The sequence below is a fragment of the Pinus tabuliformis genome, chromosome Q (genome assembly GCF_031772625.1).
Source record: "Pinus tabuliformis cultivar Carrire ecotype Pingquan chromosome Q, CPIR1, whole genome shotgun sequence".
In the NCBI taxonomy this organism is placed as follows: domain Eukaryota; kingdom Viridiplantae; phylum Streptophyta; class Pinopsida; order Pinales; family Pinaceae; genus Pinus; species Pinus tabuliformis.
Genome location: NC_142296.1, coordinates 1,208,836,166 through 1,208,856,105, shown reverse-complemented (window position 1 = coordinate 1,208,856,105; position 19,940 = coordinate 1,208,836,166).

Below are 19,940 nucleotides of genomic sequence, written 5' to 3'. Positions count from 1 at the left end.
TATACCACCTCTTCTTGTTTTATCAACCAGCTACCTTCTCTTTTCCTTTGAAGCAACTCAATGCCCAAGGAAATCCAAGATCAGTGGTGTTCTGGACCTCTGTCTTCCACTATACATCTGTGTCACCTTACACATACAATGAGTTCATTGACTTATTCATTTATCCAGCCTTGACAGTATTGCATGGTGTTCCTCCTCCAAGACTAACCGATGACATGAGGAGAATTCTCCATTTGAATAAGTCCTACAGCATTGGGAATTGGTACTTCTACCAAAACCACACAGTCATCAGAATATATGGCTGTGAGTTGACACCTTTTAGGTTGCCAAGGTATGTCCCCATGAGGCTTTTTGCCTTGGAATATTTCAGACAGTTTGGCAACTCAGACTACCTGCATTTTCAGAGCAAGAACAAGAAGTCACAGCTAAAGGTAAGGAGCCAGCTGGGTCCTTTCCTATATAACAGAAAAGAGGAGGGATGGAAAGAGGCAAACACTATCCTGGAAGGCCTCAGACTGCAAACTAGTTTTGAATGGATACCCTATGACCCCAATCATTCTATCTCCCTCAGGAGGATAAAATACAAATTGGGTGGTTATGCACACAAGAGACAACCTGAGATTGAACAGTATGCCAATGCCTTAAGCTGGGAAGAGGGTACCTTAGAAGAAGAAATAACTGCTGAAGAGCTTCTAGAAAGAGAAGCTAGAAATATACAAAAACAAGCTGACTTGGAAAATTGTGGACAGGTTCCTCATTCATACAGAAGACAGCTTGGAGCAGCTACTACATCATCAACAACACAGCAGCAAACTGCCGAGAAGGCACCGCTGACAGCAAGCAAAGATAAAGGGAAGCAGGTGGAACAACCACCTCCATTGACAGAAGAACAAGTGGAGACATTGCTACAACAGCAAGAAGAGATGGAACAGCAGGAACAAGGGCAGCAGCAAGAAGAAGTGCCACTTAAGGAACAGCAACCCTTGCAGCAGGAAAGGGTGATTGACACTCCTAGTCCCACTGAGCAACTGGCTCAGAATATAGTGCCTCCTAGGGCAGAAACTACCTTTGATACATCGGTCCTCCAAACCCCACAAAAGGAGGACTTAACCAGGAAAAGAGATAGAGAGACTCCCCTGACTTCATCCATCGATCAGGGAGAGAAAAGGCAAAGGTTGAATGACTTCCCAGAAGATGATGAGGCAGTGAGGCAAGCAATGGGCATGGGCCCACCCAGTGGAGAAGTTTCAGCCAGTTCACTCCAGCATGAACGTGATAGAGCTATAGGAGGAGAGGTCAGCTCCTCCAGCCAGCACAGAGAAGGACAGTCAAGCATCAAACAACAGTTTATCGACATTAAAAGGAGGAGTGATCCTATTAAAGTACAGCTGTACAATCATTTGCTGAACCTGGCTCCCACCAATCAGCAAAGACTCATGTCTGCCTTTGATGTAAGTGAAGGCAAAATGATCATGAGTCACTTCATGCCCACAACTCTGCATCCCCAATCTACCTCGGATTACCTAAGGACCAACATGGAGGTTCTGGCCAAAGATATACACCCTATGGATAAAATCGAACTGCATAAACAAACTGGTGAAATGGTGTATGCCTCCTTGGCAGATGAAACATTGGAAAACTACAAATTGAAGAGCAGCCTTGATAATACAGCCTCTCAGCTGGAATTGGAGAGAGCATCATCACAGGCCAAGGACAACAGAATCAAGTCCTTGGAGGAGGTAATTATAGAAATAGGACATGATCCTAAAGATGTTAAAGGGATCCAAGAACTGTTGAAGATAAGGGATCAAGACATGGCTGCCTTAAGAAGGAAAATCAAGCTCCCAGCCACCATCCATCCTCAAACAGATGAAGTTGCTCAGCAAAGGCTAGAAAAGGATGCTACAGATTTGATGATATCCTTATACAAGGAGCTGGTTCGGACTCAAGACCAGCTAGGACAATCAGAAGCTGCAAAGGCAGCATTACAGACAGCATTGAAACAGAGAGAAGAGGGCCAAACTTCCCAGCCCCCTCCGGAAGTAATCAATCTTGAAGAAGCTACTCCAATAACTACTCTTCCTCCTCAGCAGACGGGAACTACAGCACCATCTACAGCAACAACTACACCAACAACAGAGCAGACTCCTAGTCTGGATATGCAGAAGTTGCAAGCTGAGATCCGAGTTCTTGAATCCCAAATGAAAGAGCTTGATGAAGTCAAAAAGTCTTTGACTAAGGTGAATGAAAGATTTGATAAAAGCAAGCAGAATGAGGCAGCAAAGGAAAGAGAAATAAAAGCTCTAAAAAAGAGAATAGCTGAACTAGAAAAAGAGCTTGCACTAGAAAAAGTAACAGCAGAATTAAAAGCAGTCCTCTGGGGCAACATTGGTCGATCCATCACCAATCAGTGGCAGTATATTGAGACTATGGATGAGCAAATAGTACTCATTACCAAGGCAAACAGGGAAGTACAGAGAGCTAGAGCAAGCTTGGGCCACATGCCAGATGCTGCCAGCAGAATGATCACTATTTTGAATAACAAAACTAGCTCTCAACTAGCTACCATGGGGATTACTAACAGGACTGAAACAATCTCAGTAGTTAAAAGAGTCCTGACACTAAGAAGCCTAGTTGGAACGCTGGAGAGAAGAACACGGGATATGCAGACCGAGATCAACAAATTCCTGGACAGATTTGTGGCATTACAAAACAGAGGCCTCCCCAGCATATTAAGCAGTGTAGGAAGGCTGCTTACCCTGGAAAATTACATCAAAAGGGTTGATGCCCATGCTGCATCACAAATTGCAAAACAGCCCAGTACCTCAGCAGAAACAGGGCCAGCATCAGGGCAGAATTTGTATGATAGGGTGGATAACTTGTTTTTTATCATGAATGAAATTGATCACCTATTTGATACACCACCTAATTTCTTTAAGTATACAGAAGCAGATGAGACTATGGGGGCAATCATAAATCATAAATTGCCCACACAGGAAGTATGGAGGAATTTGACACAGATAATTTTATCAGGCCAGAATCTGTAGCGCTAATTTTCTCCAACTTATGAACAGTCATGCACAGGCAGAATTTTTGGTGAATAACTCCACAAGGAAAGGACAGATGCTGAGCCAACTCAGCAAGGCTATTTACTCACCACAGCAGCAATCACAATCACAGGTGGCAGACCCAAAATACAGCGCGCGAGCCATAAAGTCGGGTTCTCCAGCAGTTGATCAAAGTATCCTGACCGACTTAGCAGCTCCCAAAGGGCCAAAATATCTTCTGACAGAACGTCAAGTGGCCTTTATCTTGTATTCAATGCTGTAATAAATTTCTTATAATAATATCTCAAAAGTTGGTGAGAACATTAAGTCTGAGATAACTTAGAACTCAGATATTTTTGTGAAATCGTATGTATATATTCGCCCCTGACTGAAGCTTAAGGGGTTGTTGTTATTTTCATTTTAGGCATCTCATTTGCTGTAAAATTCTCAGAGAAATAATACAAAGGGTGAATGGAATTTCCGAAGCTTGGCGTACCTTGATGCATGATGATGAATGGTGAATGTTGCAGGATTCCAGAGTGTTTCATAAAACAATAAGTCTTTCTTAAATCTCTGTGTTACATGTTTTCGAGTCTTTTGTTCTCTTTCATTGTTTAAATGTTTTACACTTAATAGCAAAGTAGAAGAATAGTTCCAGGATTTAATCACTGATTACCCTGAACTCAATCTGAGCTATTATCCATGTTTTCTTCAGATACAGTGAATGAAGTGTAATTCTTAATTGCTGCACTTTAAAACTATATCTTCTACAGTGATAGACATCCCCAGGGATTCAAGTTTTGCTCCTGAGGCATCTATCTGTTTCTCATACCTAGTTTGGTGGAAATACTTGAATACTTTAGTGAAAATTCTTAATTGCTTTCACTGGTTTTTTCACCTGTTTGTGTTATAAATCAAAATTTGTTCTATGAAGTATCCAAATGGCCCTGTAAGTTGCACTAATTCATCTCAAAGTTTCTAGACACCTACTGCTATAGACTCCATTGCCCAATGATATTTGACTCTTTGAATACTACATCATAAGACCTAAAAGAAACTCTTCAACCAAAACATAAACAAAACCTGTGCATAATAGCTAGCCTAAAACCCTATCACAAACAGATACAAATCATAAAGAGAGAGCCCTCTCTGATCACAGTTTGGCTAGAAACAGTGATCCAAGATTGGTTAGTGGTTACCCCGGCCGTATTCCCTTGGGAGTCATAGGGAACAACCTGGGTGTTAACATAATTGGCGACTCCACTGGGGACTTCATAAAGATTTTTCAATTACTATCTATCTTCCGTAGCTACCATCAAGCCCGAAACTAGCCAAGAGGCCTTAGGACTGTTTCTATGCCACAGGAACAGCTTTAGGGAAGAGCTGATTAGGGAATCTTCATCCTAGCTTTGAAACATATATAGCCATTCCAAAATTTTCATCCAGTCCTTGCATATATATAAACTTCTTGTACAAATTCAAAAGAAATTAGAAGTTGGCTCCCAAAAGAAACCCAAGGCACACTAGGGCAAACCCTGACCCTAATCAACCTATCATTGTTGATAATCCAAATATCATTCCAAAGAACATAAGGAGACAGCAAAAGCAGGAGAAGCCTGCTGATTCAGATATAAGTTCAGATCGACCTATCCTTATTCCTACTCCTTGCAAAGTTCTTTTCCGGTCCACCCCTAGTTCCCCTAGTTCATCATCAACACCTCAAAGCTCTCCTCTCCCATCTTCACCATCTGCACATACTCTTTCAACCAGTTCCCCGCTTGTTACTCATACCATTAACCCTGTCACACCTGTAATCCCTGTTGTCCCATTTATTCCTGTCAACCCTGTAAATCCCATAAACATGGCTAACAGGTATGCACCTCTGCAGATACCTGCTAATGCTCCAGCTCTACCCCAAGATTACCAAACCAAAATCTCATTTTTTGACTCCCATGGCCCTTTGACAGCTGTCCAGCATGCTAAGAAGATGCAAGACCACTTTGAGACCTATGAAATAGATGATAACAGCGTCAGGATGAGAATTTTTGTTCAAAGTTTAACTGGGGATGTTAGAACTTGGTTCAGATCCCTCAATGCAAACTCCATTGCAACACCTGATCAGCTTTACGAAGTCTTTACTGAGAGATGGGAGAAAAAGAAAGATCCCCTCCACATACTTGGGGAATATAACACTATTAAAAGAGGTCCCCAAGAAACAGTTTTGGAATATTGTGCTAGGTTTAACAATGTATATAATGCTATCCCACAGAACTTAAGGCCCCCTCCTGATTTGGCCCTGTATAACTTCCCTGACGGTTTTGATTCGGATATGGCTTATCAATTGAAAGAAAGAGATCCTCCAACCCTTGCAGAAGCTCAAAGGGTTGCAGTCACTGTAGAGGCTAACCTAATTGCCAAAAGAAACAGGGCAAAGTTGGAAAAGAAAGCTGGCTTCAGAGAAGAGCCCTCAGGTTTTGATCAGAAGCTGGATGCAATACTAAACAGCATGAAGAGATTGGGTGAAAGAGTGGAATCGGTTGAAAGAAAATCATCATGGGAGGCATCACAAAGCAACCCTCCTAGAAACCCAAATTTTAGGAGAAATCAGAACCCAAACATAGGAAAAACAAGTGCTGACCAAGATATTAGACCCCCTTTTCAAGAAAACTATGCAGAAACTTCCACAGACAATCAGCTCAATGAAGATCCTGAAATCAACTTAATAGGTCTGGATGGTAAAAGCCATGTTTTCTTAACACAAGAAGACCATGAGGAGGATGAAAGCAAAACATTCCAAACTAAAACAGGAGAATCCTTTGACTTTAAACAAGGATATGATACTGCTGTCTATGAAGTCCATAAACAATACAAACTAAGGAGTAGGACTGTAAATGTAAATCAGCCTGAAAAGATAAAGGAGAAACAGCAGTTTAAAGAAACCTCAGTCACAGAACCTAATGACAAAACAAACTTGCCTACAAAAGAAGTAGTGGTTGAGGAGGTTACTGAACTACTGTCCCCACTACAACAGCCCATGGCAACCTCCTCCTCTCACCCTAATCCAAACATTACCCCTCAAGACATGAGTATAAGGGGCAGGTTTCAAAATCAAGATGAAATCCAACAAGAAGATTTAGTGAACAAAGAAAAGACTGCTACCCGTGACTCTAAAACCCAAGTTGACAAACCTTTTGACCTAGGCACAGAGATTGGCAAGCTAAAAATAGCAATTCCTCTCTCAGAGCTAGCCAAGCATGATATCTATAAACAGCAGATCAAGAACTCCCTTCAACTCACTAATAGCAAAGATGATGTAAATGTGCTAGATGACACTCCAGAATTACTGTTTGGCCCAGAGGTAGATGGAAAAACAATAGTCACAGGGGTTTTACCTTTTTATGTCAGCCTGCATGTTCACGATAAAATACTGCATAATGCAATGTTCGACTCAGGCGCCTCTCACAACCTTATGCCAAAAGCAGTCATGGAAAGATTGAATTTGGATGTAACAAGACCATACAAAGACCTGTTTTCCTTTGATTCTAGCCAAGTCAAATGTTTGGGCCTAATAAAAGATTTATGTGTGTCCCTGGTTCAATTCCCCAACAAAACCATTCTAATGGATGTTGTAGTCGCTGATATCCCACCCAAATATGGGATGCTGTTATCAAGATCATGGGGAGCCAAGCTCCAAGGCTCCCTGCAATTAGATATGTCATATGCAACCATCTCTGTCTTTGGGCAACCAAAAAGACTTTACAGGGAAACACTCATGAAGTATATGGTCAGCAGTGAAGAAAAGCCTCAAAATTTTCCAATATATGCTGTCCATTCGGACATAGACTCCTTCATCCTCTTCAATGACAGCACAAGCCTCTCAAACAAAGATATTAGGACCAAAGCACTCATACAAGAACAAAACATTGATCAAACAAGTAGCACCTGCCAAACATCAATCAGCCCAACAATACACATTAACCCTCCTCTAGTTGTCAAAGATTGTCAAACAACTGATGAAATTGTCCTAGAAAACAAATGGGAAAAGAAACCCCAACTCATGCTCACATTGCCATCCCATGAACAGAATTTTAAATCTCCTATTCAGCAAGACATCCTGTGGGTCCTAGAATTTGATGGCTCAGTTAACAAGCTAGGAGCAGGAGCTGGAGTGTGGATACATAACAAAGAGAAAGATTATGCAGAAGGCAGGGCTTATAGATTGAATTTTAGATGCACTAACAACATGGCAGAATACGAAGCTCTGTTGCTCGGTCTCAAACTAGCAAGGTCATTACAAGCTCCTAAACTCTCCATCATGGGAGACTCGGACCTAGTAATTCAACAAGTGAAAGGAAACTTTGTCACCAATGACAAAAGATTGAGGTCCTACAGATCTGCTGTAATTGAAATATTAGAGACCTTCTCTGAGTATGTTATCACAAAAATTTCAAGGGGTCACAATCTCCATGCACACAGCTTGGCAACGTTTGCCAGCACCTTCAAATTTCCATTAGAACCCAATAACTGTTTCACAGCCGAGGTCAAATACAGACCCTCTATTCCAAACAATGTCAAAGAATGGCAAGTATTTGAGGATGACATGCAAATAAACAATTTTTTAACCTTACAACAAGAGTTCACAGGATTAAATATTGACCTTGAGTCAGCAAGTCAATCACAAATACTTGAGTCAGCAAGTCAATCACAAATACTGTTTCAACAGTCTGCTCACCCAATGTCACCTAGAACAGCAAAACAATTACTGAGTCCAACTATTTTCAACAATGAAAACATTCACCAAATTCACCAAATTGACTGTGAAGAGATGAGCAGCGCTGAAGCTGAAATCATACAACTTAAGGACAATTTCCTTCCAGTAGGCCTTACCCCATTAGAAGACATTTTTGATTCAAATGATGTCCCCAGGAAGCCAAAAATGCAGCCATTAGATGCAGCAATTGAAGAATGCAACATTGGTACCACTGACAAGCCTAAAATAATAAAACTATCTGCTGCTTTGCCCCCTGATCAAAAACCCAAATACATTGATCTCTTTAGAGTTTCAAGATGTTTTTGCTTGGGGTTATGAGGATCTAAAGTCCTATGATACTTCTGTCATCCAGCACACCATTCCCCTCAAGCCTAATCAAAAACCATTCAAACAGAAATTGAGAAGGATCAATCCTGTGCTCCTTCCTTCCATTGAAAAAGAATTACATAAAATGTTCAAAGCTGGTATCATAGCACCAATCAGGTTCTCGGAATGGATTTCAAATTTGGTCCCTACAAGAAAGAAAACTGGTGAGATTAGACTTTGTGTAGACTTAAGGAATTTGAATCAAGTATCACTCAAAGATAACTACCCTTTACCCAAAATGGATCACATCCTTCAAAGAGTAGTAGGGGCTTCAAGGATATCATTGCTTGATGGATTCTCAGGCTTCAATCAAATCCTAGTACACCCTGATGACCAAGACAAAACTGCATTTACAACCCCATGGGGAACTTTCAAGTATGTGAAAATGCCATTTGGATTGAAAAATGCAGGGGCAACGTTTCAAAGAGCAATGGACATTGCTTTTGCAAAAGAGATTCATGACTTCTTGGTCATTTACCTAGATGATCTTACACCCTTTTCAAAATCAGACCAAGAACACTTGAAACATTTGAGACAAATTTTCATAACATGCAGGAAATATGGCATTTCCTTAAACCCCAAGAAGTCATTATTTGGCTTGGAAGAAGGGAAACTTTTAGGACACATTATTTCAAAAGATGGCATAAGAATTGATCCAGATAGGATACAAGCTATCCTACAAATGCCTCATCCAAGGAATGTCAAGGAATTGCAAGGATTCTTAGGGAAAATCAACTTTTTAAGAAGGTTTATCCCTAATTTAGCAGAATTAATCAGATTACTAAACAATATGCTAAAGAAAGATTCAAAGGTCAAATGGACTGTTGAAGCAAAACAAGCCTTTGAAAGTATAAAATTGGCCTTGACTCAAACCCCGGTGTTAACCAATCCTCAGTTTGATAGAGACTTTATCATTTTCTCTTTTGCCTCTCAGCATACCATTGCTGCTGTTTTATTACAGAAAGATGACCAAGGGAATGAGAAGCCCATTGCTTTTTTCAGCAGAGCTCTTAGAGATGCCCCTTTAAACTATCAAATTATGGAGAAGCAAGCCTACGCTTTGATCAAAGCTATTAAAGACTTTAGGATTTACATCCTTTACTCCCATGTTGTGGCTTATGTACCAAGTCCTATTGTCAAAGACATTCTCACCCAAGAAAACTTAGAGGGCAGGAGAGGAAAATGGATTGCCAATATACTAGAATTCGACATTGAAATAAAACCCACAAAGCTGATAAAAGGGCAAGGTTTGGCCAAATTAATGACAGAAGCAAATTTCCAAGCCTTAGACATCAACCAACTGGATAGTGAAACAGAGCTGGCGACTCCAAAGATCAATGTAGCCTTTGAACAATCCCCTTGGTACTCTGATATCTATCATGTGTTACAAAACCTGTGTGCTCCCCCAGGACTGTCCAGAACTAAGTGTAGGTTCCTAAAAATGAAAACATCTAGATTTTGTGTGATGGATGGAAATCTACTTTGGAAAAACCATGAAGGTATTTTACTGCACTGTCTAATAGAGAATGAAACTAACAATATCATGCAAGACTTCCATGCTGGAGACTGTGGTGGACATTTGTACTGGAAGTCCACTGTGGACAAAATATTGAGGGCTGGTTATTACTGGCCCACCATGTTCTCTGATGTTAAGAAATTTACAGCCTCATGCCACAAATGCCAACTGTTTGAAGGCAAAAGACAGTTGCTGCCACTCCCTTTGAAGCCCATTGCAACAGAGAGACCTTTCCAACAATGGGGTTTGGATTTCATTGGGGAAATTCATCCCTCATCCTCAGGCCAACACAGATGGATTTTAACAGCAACAGACTACTTCACCAAGTGGATTGAAGCTGCCCCATGCAGACAAGCAAATGATTCAGTAATCATTCAGTTTCTGGAAAACAATATACTGGCTAGATTTGGCTGTCCGGACAAGATAATAACAGACAATGCTGCTGCCTTCAGATCCAAGAAAATGGTGAACTTCTGCCATAAATTTCACATTACTTTGGGCCATTCTACTGCTTACTATCCTCAAGGAAATGGCCTTGCTGAATCATCAAACAAAAGTCTAATAAATATCATAAAGAAAGTGCTGGAAGAGAACAAAAAGAACTGGCATAAGAAACTAGTAAATGCTTTATGGGCAGACAGACTAACAACTAAAAGATCAATTGGGACCAGCCCATATGAGTTAGTCTATGGATTAGAGGCCAGATTTCCTTCATCACTAGGAGTGCCGGTTATGAAACTTCTGCAAGAAAACCAAGCAGAGCCAAATGACATGCAAAGAAGGATCAATCAGATAATCTGTTTACAGCAAACTAGAGAACAAGTTTTCAACAGAGTGCAGATATTACAAGAGAAATTGAAAAGGGCCTTTGATAGAAGAACCAAAGAAGAAGATTTCAATGTGGGGGACAAAGTCTTAAAGTGGGATGCAAGAAGAGAAGAGAAAGGAAAACATGGAAAGTTTGACTCTTTATGGAGAGGACCATTTGCTGTCCAAGCAGTACAAGGTAACAACACTTACTTCCTTAAAAGTCTGACTGAAACTGACTTGGATGAAGGTCCTGTCAATGGCAGGATGCTGAAGCACTACTTTGACTATTCCCCATGAATGGAAACTAAGGATTCATTGTATATATGCAGATGTAAATATTGTTTTCTGTTTTAGATTATAAAATACAGTTTTTCAAGTGATTCACCAACCAGCTAGAGGCAAGTAGAATCAGAGGTCTTCCAAGAAAGAAGCACACAATTTTGACACATTTTTGCAGCAAATTTCAGAGATTGGGATGGGCAGTCAAAGAACAAGGCAATCTGACCTGCTGTTCTTGGTCTTTCAGAAGAAAAACCATCCCCATGTGGAGCCACTGTTGGATACCTATACTAATAGGTTTCATATTTCATGATTGGCCAAGGAAAGTCCAAATATGCTCTGCTTTGGTATTACAAAGATCCCATATTTCCTAGAGAACAAGAGGTGTGTAATCTGTTTCAAATATTGAGGACCTTATTTCAATTTTGTGGATGATTCAACAGTTTAACCTGGATCATGCCATGTTTCAATTTCGAGTTATAGAATAGAGAAAGAAGTCTGTCCAAACTGTTTAATCTTGGCAGACAAGTAGTTTAGGTAGAGAAGTAAAGGTTCCCAACAGCTTAATCTGGGACCTTGGAAGAGATAAGGGTAGAAGTAGATAGAAAAGAATAAAGAAAAAGCCAAAGAAAAGAATAGGCAAGTAAGGGTTTGCAAGCCTAAATGCACCCTCCAAGGAGAAACAAAAAATGTTAGGAAAGTAGCTGGGTAAGCAGTTGTGGTTGCAGAAAAGGTATTTTCACCATTTCACACATGTCAAGAGGTGTTTTGCCAAGGCAAAAATCTATCAATGGACAAAGTGGTGAATTCCATCAAATTACAGCAAGGAGCATGACTAACCTCCCTCTCCCCCTTCATTCCATTACTAACATTCCCTTTCTTTAGCTGAGATTTATGAAGAGAGATCATGGTTTTATGATGGTTCTTGTTCTTTCAGAAGCCACATTTCTTGTCTAAGATCTTTTCATTTTGATCTACTCTCAAAACTAAATCAACTTTACATAAACTCAGTAAAGTCCCCTTCATTTGCTCCCCTCATTCATATTAACCTCTAATTCTACTATATAGCTCCCTTATCTTACCCCTCCCCTAATAATACTAACACTATGGTGTATAAAGCCCCAAAATCTTGTAAATACTCCTCCCCTTGGCATTATAGCCATATGCTCTTCAAAAGGAACCAAAGAGACCTCTGGTCACCTTGGTGAACCTATCACATCCCATTCCCCCTTGCTACAAGCCAACTCGCTCCTCAAACCACCATTTGCATTGAAAAACCCTTGTAAACCCTCTTTTACCCTTAAAACCTTTGCAAGAATTACCCAAAGTCAAAAAACCCGCCTCTGGCGCATTTCCAAAGGGTTAGCGCGCAGTTTGATTTTATGAAAAACATTGAAAAAAACCATTAAAAAAAAACCCGCAACCCAAAGTTTTCCGCCCACATATCACCCGAGCATGTTGTTGCTCCGCCCACCGTCGGATCAAGGCCCGAAGATCCGACGATCCACGATGATATCGGAGCAGCCCCCGCAGCCGTCCTTTACCGCCCGAGAAGGTGACGTTGCGTCACGTCAGGGCCTCTCCACGTGTCAAGCAATAAGGTCTCTCGGAGCCAGGCCTGACACTTTCAGCGCCGTACCCAAACCGCCCCGAGAGACCGTAGCGGTTAGCCTTAACCGTAACCGCTACGGTCCTAACCGCCATCTGTCTTCCACTAATGCTTCGCCACGTCATATCCGCTTGCCCTCGCCCCTGTTATTCGTCCACCTGGCCGCTGACATGGCTGCCACCTCATCGCCCCCATGGACCAACAGTGTATTGACACGTCACCCGATGACGTCAGCTGACGTCACTTGACCTTGACCCACCAATGACGTCATGCTGACGTCATCACTAAAAAGCGCCAAAATCATAAAAAGCCCATATTAAGCCAAAAAACGTCTATTTTTCCATTGTTTGTGCGTTTCTCTACTGTTTTTCTGCATGAGCGTTTACGTCCAAATTTTCGCCAACCTGCTCTATTGACCGAGGCGACCTCCACAGCTCCAACCGTGCACGCCCATGCGACCTCCGTTCGTCAATTAACAGGTATTTACCGCTTGCTGCCCTCCATACGCCTGTTATTGAAATAAAAGTTACTCAGAGGGCTAAGGACACCATAAAAATTATATTTTCACCGGCCATTTCCCTCTGCACGTCCACATTTGCAACTGTGAAGTCCCTAAAACACCAGCTGAGCCTTAATACCTGTAATTTCGCTCAAAACCAACATTCACTGCGTATTCCCGGCAAATGTCTGGTTAAACTCAATTCACCCGCTAAAAGAGGACATAGTGAGACCATAGAGAAGCCCTGCTCCTGAAACAAACAATATTTCAATTGCTGTTGTGTAAATTCCTCCTCTGTTGTCTGAGATACAAACTGCTTTTACAGAAAATCACTTCTATTCTGTGTTGCTTCCATTAAACCATCCACCTGCAATTGTTGAACTTTGAAGAAGATCATGGAGACTCCCATTGCTCTCAACATTAAGCCCCTCAATGCCCCTCACCAGGAATTGGAGTGGAAAGCCCTGGGAGATATGGATTACCAAATGCTGGACTGGTTTCTTATGGGCTCCAAGTATAATATCCAGATGCTGAATGAGTTGAAAGCCCAGCACCTGAGTGGAGCAGACATCTTGGGGATTTGGGACTCAAACCTGCCAATCTATAACCTCCCCCAGGTAAATCCTATGCCAGAGTTGATATACAGCTGCCAGGAATGCTATGACCCAAATCAAAGAGCTGTCATCAGCCCCACAGGCTCAGTCCTGTTCCAGATCACCCCAGAGAGTATTAATGAGATGCTGCACTTCCATACTGCCAAGCAATTGACCCCCCTCAATATGCAGAACCTGATAAAGAAAGGGAGCAAGCTGTCAATTGACCAAATCATTAAAATCAATCAGTTGTTTGTAAAACCAGGCTCTGAATCAGTCAGAACTCCTCCTATTGGATATCAATACTTGAATGAATTGGGCAGGATGTTAGTGGATTTGATCAGCTATGCCCTAGGATTCAAAGGAATGGAGGATGTGGATGAAACCATAATAGCAATGATGTCTCTATTCTCTCCTGGTAAGCCCCCAGCTGTGCATTATGATTATGCTACATACATTGCAGATAAAATCCATGACCAGTTTATGAACTTAAAGAGAGAAAGACTATTCAGGTATACCTCATACATATACCACCTCTTCTTGTTTTATCAACCAGCTACCTTCTCTTTTCCTTTGAAGCAACTCAATGCCCAAGGAAATCCAAGATCAGTGGTGTTCTGGACCTCTGTCTTCCACTATACATCTGTGTCACCTTACACATACAATGAGTTCATTGACTTATTCATTTATCCAGCCTTGACAGTATTGCATGGTGTTCCTCCTCCAAGACTAACCGATGACATGAGGAGAATTCTCCATTTGAATAAGTCCTACAGCATTGGGAATTGGTACTTCTACCAAAACCACACAGTCATCAGAATATATGGCTGTGAGTTGACACCTTTTAGGTTGCCAAGGTATGTCCCCATGAGGCTTTTTGCCTTGGAATATTTCAGACAGTTTGGCAACTCAGACTACCTGCATTTTCAGAGCAAGAACAAGAAGTCACAGCTAAAGGTAAGGAGCCAGCTGGGTCCTTTCCTATATAACAGAAAAGAGGAGGGATGGAAAGAGGCAAACACTATCCTGGAAGGCCTCAGACTGCAAACTAGTTTTGAATGGATACCCTATGACCCCAATCATTCTATCTCCCTCAGGAGGATAAAATACAAATTGGGTGGTTATGCACACAAGAGACAACCTGAGATTGAACAGTATGCCAATGCCTTAAGCTGGGAAGAGGGTACCTTAGAAGAAGAAATAACTGCTGAAGAGCTTCTAGAAAGAGAAGCTAGAAATATACAAAAACAAGCTGACTTGGAAAATTGTGGACAGGTTCCTCATTCATACAGAAGACAGCTTGGAGCAGCTACTACATCATCAACAACACAGCAGCAAACTGCCGAGAAGGCACCGCTGACAGCAAGCAAAGATAAAGGGAAGCAGGTGGAACAGCCACCTCCATTGACAGAAGAACAAGTGGAGACATTGCTACAACAGCAAGAAGAGATGGAACAGCAGGAACAAGGGCAGCAGCAAGAAGAAGTGCCACTTAAGGAACAGCAACCCTTGCAGCAGGAAAGGGTGATTGACACTCCTAGTCCCACTGAGCAACTGGCTCAGAATATAGTGCCTCCTAGGGCAGAAACTACCTTTGATACATCGGTCCTCCAAACCCCACAAAAGGAGGACTTAACCAGGAAAAGAGATAGAGAGACTCCCCTGACTTCATCCATCGATCAGGGAGAGAAAAGGCAAAGGTTGAATGACTTCCCAGAAGATGATGAGGCAGTGAGGCAAGCAATGGGCATGGGCCCACCCAGTGGAGAAGTTTCAGCCAGTTCACTCCAGCATGAACGTGATAGAGCTATAGGAGGAGAGGTCAGCTCCTCCAGCCAGCACAGAGAAGGACAGTCAAGCATCAAACAGCAGTTTATCGACATTAAAAGGAGGAGTGATCCTATTAAAGTACAGCTGTACAATCATTTGCTGAACCTGGCTCCCACCAATCAGCAAAGACTCATGTCTGCCTTTGATGTAAGTGAAGGCAAAATGATCATGAGTCACTTCATGCCCACAACTCTGCATCCCCAATCTACCTCGGATTACCTAAGGACCAACATGGAGGTTCTGGCCAAAGATATACACCCTATGGATAAAATCGAACTGCATAAACAAACTGGTGAAATGGTGTATGCCTCCTTGGCAGATGAAACATTGGAAAACTACAAATTGAAGAGCAGCCTTGATAATACAGCCTCTCAGCTGGAATTGGAGAGAGCATCATCACAGGCCAAGGACAACAGAATCAAGTCCTTGGAGGAGGTAATTATAGAAATAGGACATGATCCTAAAGATGTTAAAGGGATCCAAGAACTGTTGAAGATAAGGGATCAAGACATGGCTGCCTTAAGAAGGAAAATCAAGCTCCCAGCCACCATCCATCCTCAAACAGATGAAGTTGCTCAGCAAAGGCTAGAAAAGGATGCTACAGATTTGATGATATCCTTATACAAGGAGCTGGTTCGGACTCAAGACCAGCTAGGACAATCAGAAGCTGCAAAGGCAGCATTACAGACAGCATTGAAACAGAGAGAAGAGGGCCAAACTTCCCAGCCCCCTCCGGAAGTAATCAATCTTGAAGAAGCTACTCCAATAACTACTCTTCCTCCTCAGCAGACGGGAACTACAGCACCATCTACAGCAACAACTACACCAACAACAGAGCAGACTCCTAGTCTGGATATGCAGAAGTTGCAAGCTGAGATCCGAGTTCTTGAATCCCAAATGAAAGAGCTTGATGAAGTCAAAAAGTCTTTGACTAAGGTGAATGAAAGATTTGATAAAAGCAAGCAGAATGAGGCAGCAAAGGAAAGAGAAATAAAAGCTCTAAAAAAGAGAATAGCTGAACTAGAAAAAGAGCTTGCACTAGAAAAAGTAACAGCAGAATTAAAAGCAGTCCTCTGGGGCAACATTGGTCGATCCATCACCAATCAGTGGCAGTATATTGAGACTATGGATGAGCAAATAGTACTCATTACCAAGGCAAACAGGGAAGTACAGAGAGCTAGAGCAAGCTTGGGCCACATGCCAGATGCTGCCAGCAGAATGATCACTATTTTGAATAACAAAACTAGCTCTCAACTAGCTACCATGGGGATTACTAACAGGACTGAAACAATCTCAGTAGTTAAAAGAGTCCTGACACTAAGAAGCCTAGTTGGAACGCTGGAGAGAAGAACACAGGATATGCAGACCGAGATCAACAAATTCCTGGACAGATTTGTGGCATTACAAAACAGAGGCCTCCCCAGCATATTAAGCAGTGTAGGAAGGCTGCTTACCCTGGAAAATTACATCAAAAGGGTTGATGCCCATGCTGCATCACAAATTGCAAAACAGCCCAGTACCTCAGCAGAAACAGGGCCAGCATCAGGGCAGAATTTGTATGATAGGGTGGATAACTTGTTTTTTATCATGAATGAAATTGATCACCTATTTGATACACCACCTAATTTCTTTAAGTATACAGAAGCAGATGAGACTATGGGGGCAATCATAAATCATCAATTGCCCACACAGGAAGTATGGAGGAATTTGACACAGATAATTTTATCAGGCCAGAATCTGTAGCGCTAATTTTCTCCAAATTATGAACAGTCATGCACAGGCAGAATTTTTGGTGAATAACTCCACAAGGAAAGGACAGATGCTGAGCCAACTCAGCAAGGCTATTTACTCACCACAGCAGCAATCACAATCACAGGTGGCAGACCCAAAATACAGCGCGCGAGCCATAAAGTCGGGTTCTCCAGCAGTTGATCAAAGTATCCTGACCGACTTAGCAGCTCCCAAAGGGCCAAAATATCTTCTGACAGAACGTCAAGACGCCTTTATCTTGTATTCAATGCTGTAATAAATTTCTTATAATAATATCTCAAAAGTTGGTGAGAACATTAAGTCTGAGATAACTTAGAACTCAGATATTTTTGTGAAATCGTATGTATATATTCGCCCCTGACTGAAGCTTAAGGGGTTGTTGTTATTTTCATTTTAGGCATCTCATTTGCTGTAAAATTCTCAGAGAAATAATACAAAGGGTGAATGGAATTTCCGAAGCTTGGCGTACCTTGATGCATGATGATGAATGGTGAATGTTGCAGGATTCCAGAGTGTTTCATAAAACAATAAGTCTTTCTTAAATCTCTGTGTTACATGTTTTCGAGTCTTTTGTTCTCTTTCATTGTTTAAATGTTTTACACTTAATAGCAAAGTAGAAGAATAGTTCCAGGATTTAATCACTGATTACCCTGAACTCAATCTGAGCTATTATCCATGTTTTCTTCAGATACAGTGAATGAAGTGTAATTCTTAATTGCTGCACTTTAAAACTATATCTTCTACAGTGATAGACATCCCCAGGGATTCAAGTTTTGCTCCTGAGGCATCTATCTGTTTCTCATACCTAGTTTGGTGGAAATACTTGAATACTTTAGTGAAAATTCTTAATTGCTTTCACTGGTTTTTTCACCTGTTTGTGTTATAAATCAAAATTTGTTCTATGAAGTATCCAAATGGCCCTGTAAGTTGCACTAATTCATCTCAAAGTTTCTAGACACCTACTGCTATAGACTCCATTGCCCAATGATATTTGACTCTTTGAATACTACATCATAAGACCTAAAAGAAACTCTTCAACCAAAACATAAACAAAACCTGTGCATAATAGCTAGCCTAAAACCCTATCACAAACAGATACAAATCATAAAGAGAGAGCCCTCTCTGATCACAGTTTGGCTAGAAACAGTGATCCAAGATTGGTTAGTGGTTACCCCGGCCGTATTCCCTTGGGAGTCATAGGGAACAACCTGGGTGTTAACAGATTTATAGGCGTGTTGAACCTCAAATTCACTCATTCCCTCCTTTTCTAGCGCATTAATGATATATCTACGGTAGATCGTTCTAGATATGGCTCGTACTATGTATCTTAATTTCCCGCCGCCCGATCCTTTTCGCTGTGACTCAGACATCTTGTCATGAACAGTGACAGCAACGGTCACCTCCGTTTTTATCCACGCAGCAGTGCAACCCATTCTGCGTAACTGCAACTTTTGTGACACACCGATCCTGCATGTTCCCTAGTCACGCAGCTCCTTAACAGAATGTTTTACCGTCCAGCTCTCTCTTTCAACTGTCAGGAGCAGTGAGACTGTGCTTTGGTCAGTTAGTCAGGTAGCCGGCCCACCCATGTAGAGCTTCAGGTGACTGCCATTTACTCTTCCTAGGAAGGGCTCTCCATTAAGCTTGTCGAGCTAGACAACGCCTTCATTTGTGACTTCCTTGACTACATATGGTCCCAACTAATGCATCCAGAGTTTTCCAGGGAATTTCTCGAACTTTTTGTCATACAAAAATACTAAATCATTTTCTTTGAACATGTGCAACTTGATATGGCGATCATGCCAAGCCTTTTCGCGCTGCTCCTGTACCTACTGATGGAATCTCGCCAGAAACCGTTCCTTCTCTAGTTCTTCTAATTGCACGAGCCTTTCTTCCAATGCTCCACGGTCTGCCATGCCTATCATCGCTGCTATTCGCAAACTAGGTACATTGTATTCCATTGGAATGACAAATTCGGTGCCGTAGACTAACCGGAAAAGTGTTTGACCCGTCAATTTCTTGCAAGTGGTTCGGTATACCCATAGCACAACAGGTATGCGAAAATCCCAATCATTTCGCTACGTGTTATAGACCTTGGTCAATGCAGCCTCTAAAATCTTGTTGAACGCTTCGACTGTCCCATTCACTTGCAGATGATACAACATACTTTTCTAATGATATACCTGGAACTCCTCAGTGAGTGCGCTGATAGTTTCATTTAGGAAGTGCATTCCGCAATCACTCATTAGAATTTTCGGGCATCCAAACCGTGTCAACACATTCTCGAACAAAAATTTCGCAGCTGTAGTAGCTGTGCAGTCCTTAACCGGTTGTGCTTCCGCCCATCGAGTCAATTATTCTGTCGCAATGATGATACAACGCACAACCGTCTTTCATTGAGGTGTGTTAGGCCCCACAAAGTCGATCGCCCATTTTTCGAATGGTTGCAGCGTCATCTATGGATTGAGTGGCATTTCATCCCTCCGTGATGGTTTCCCAGTCCGTTGACATACGTTGCAGGCCCGACAGTACGATTTTGATTCTTGACGTAGGGTTGGCCACCATAGTTCAACATGAAGAATCTTTTGTGTTGTCACCCTTCCCGCATAATGTCCTCCTGCAACCCCTACATGTGCTTTTGTAAGGATCTGTCCTCATTCAAATTCAGGTACATATCTTTGTAATATTTGGTTGTTTCCCATTTTATAGAGGTGCCCCGCAATAACAGTAAAGTCTGCTACACGTATCACAAGTTTTTTCTTCTGCTGAATTGAATACCCTTGCGGCGCGGTCATGTTGTAGCCAGCAACAACCCCCTTCTCATTTAGTGCTATTTGTAATACTAAATGT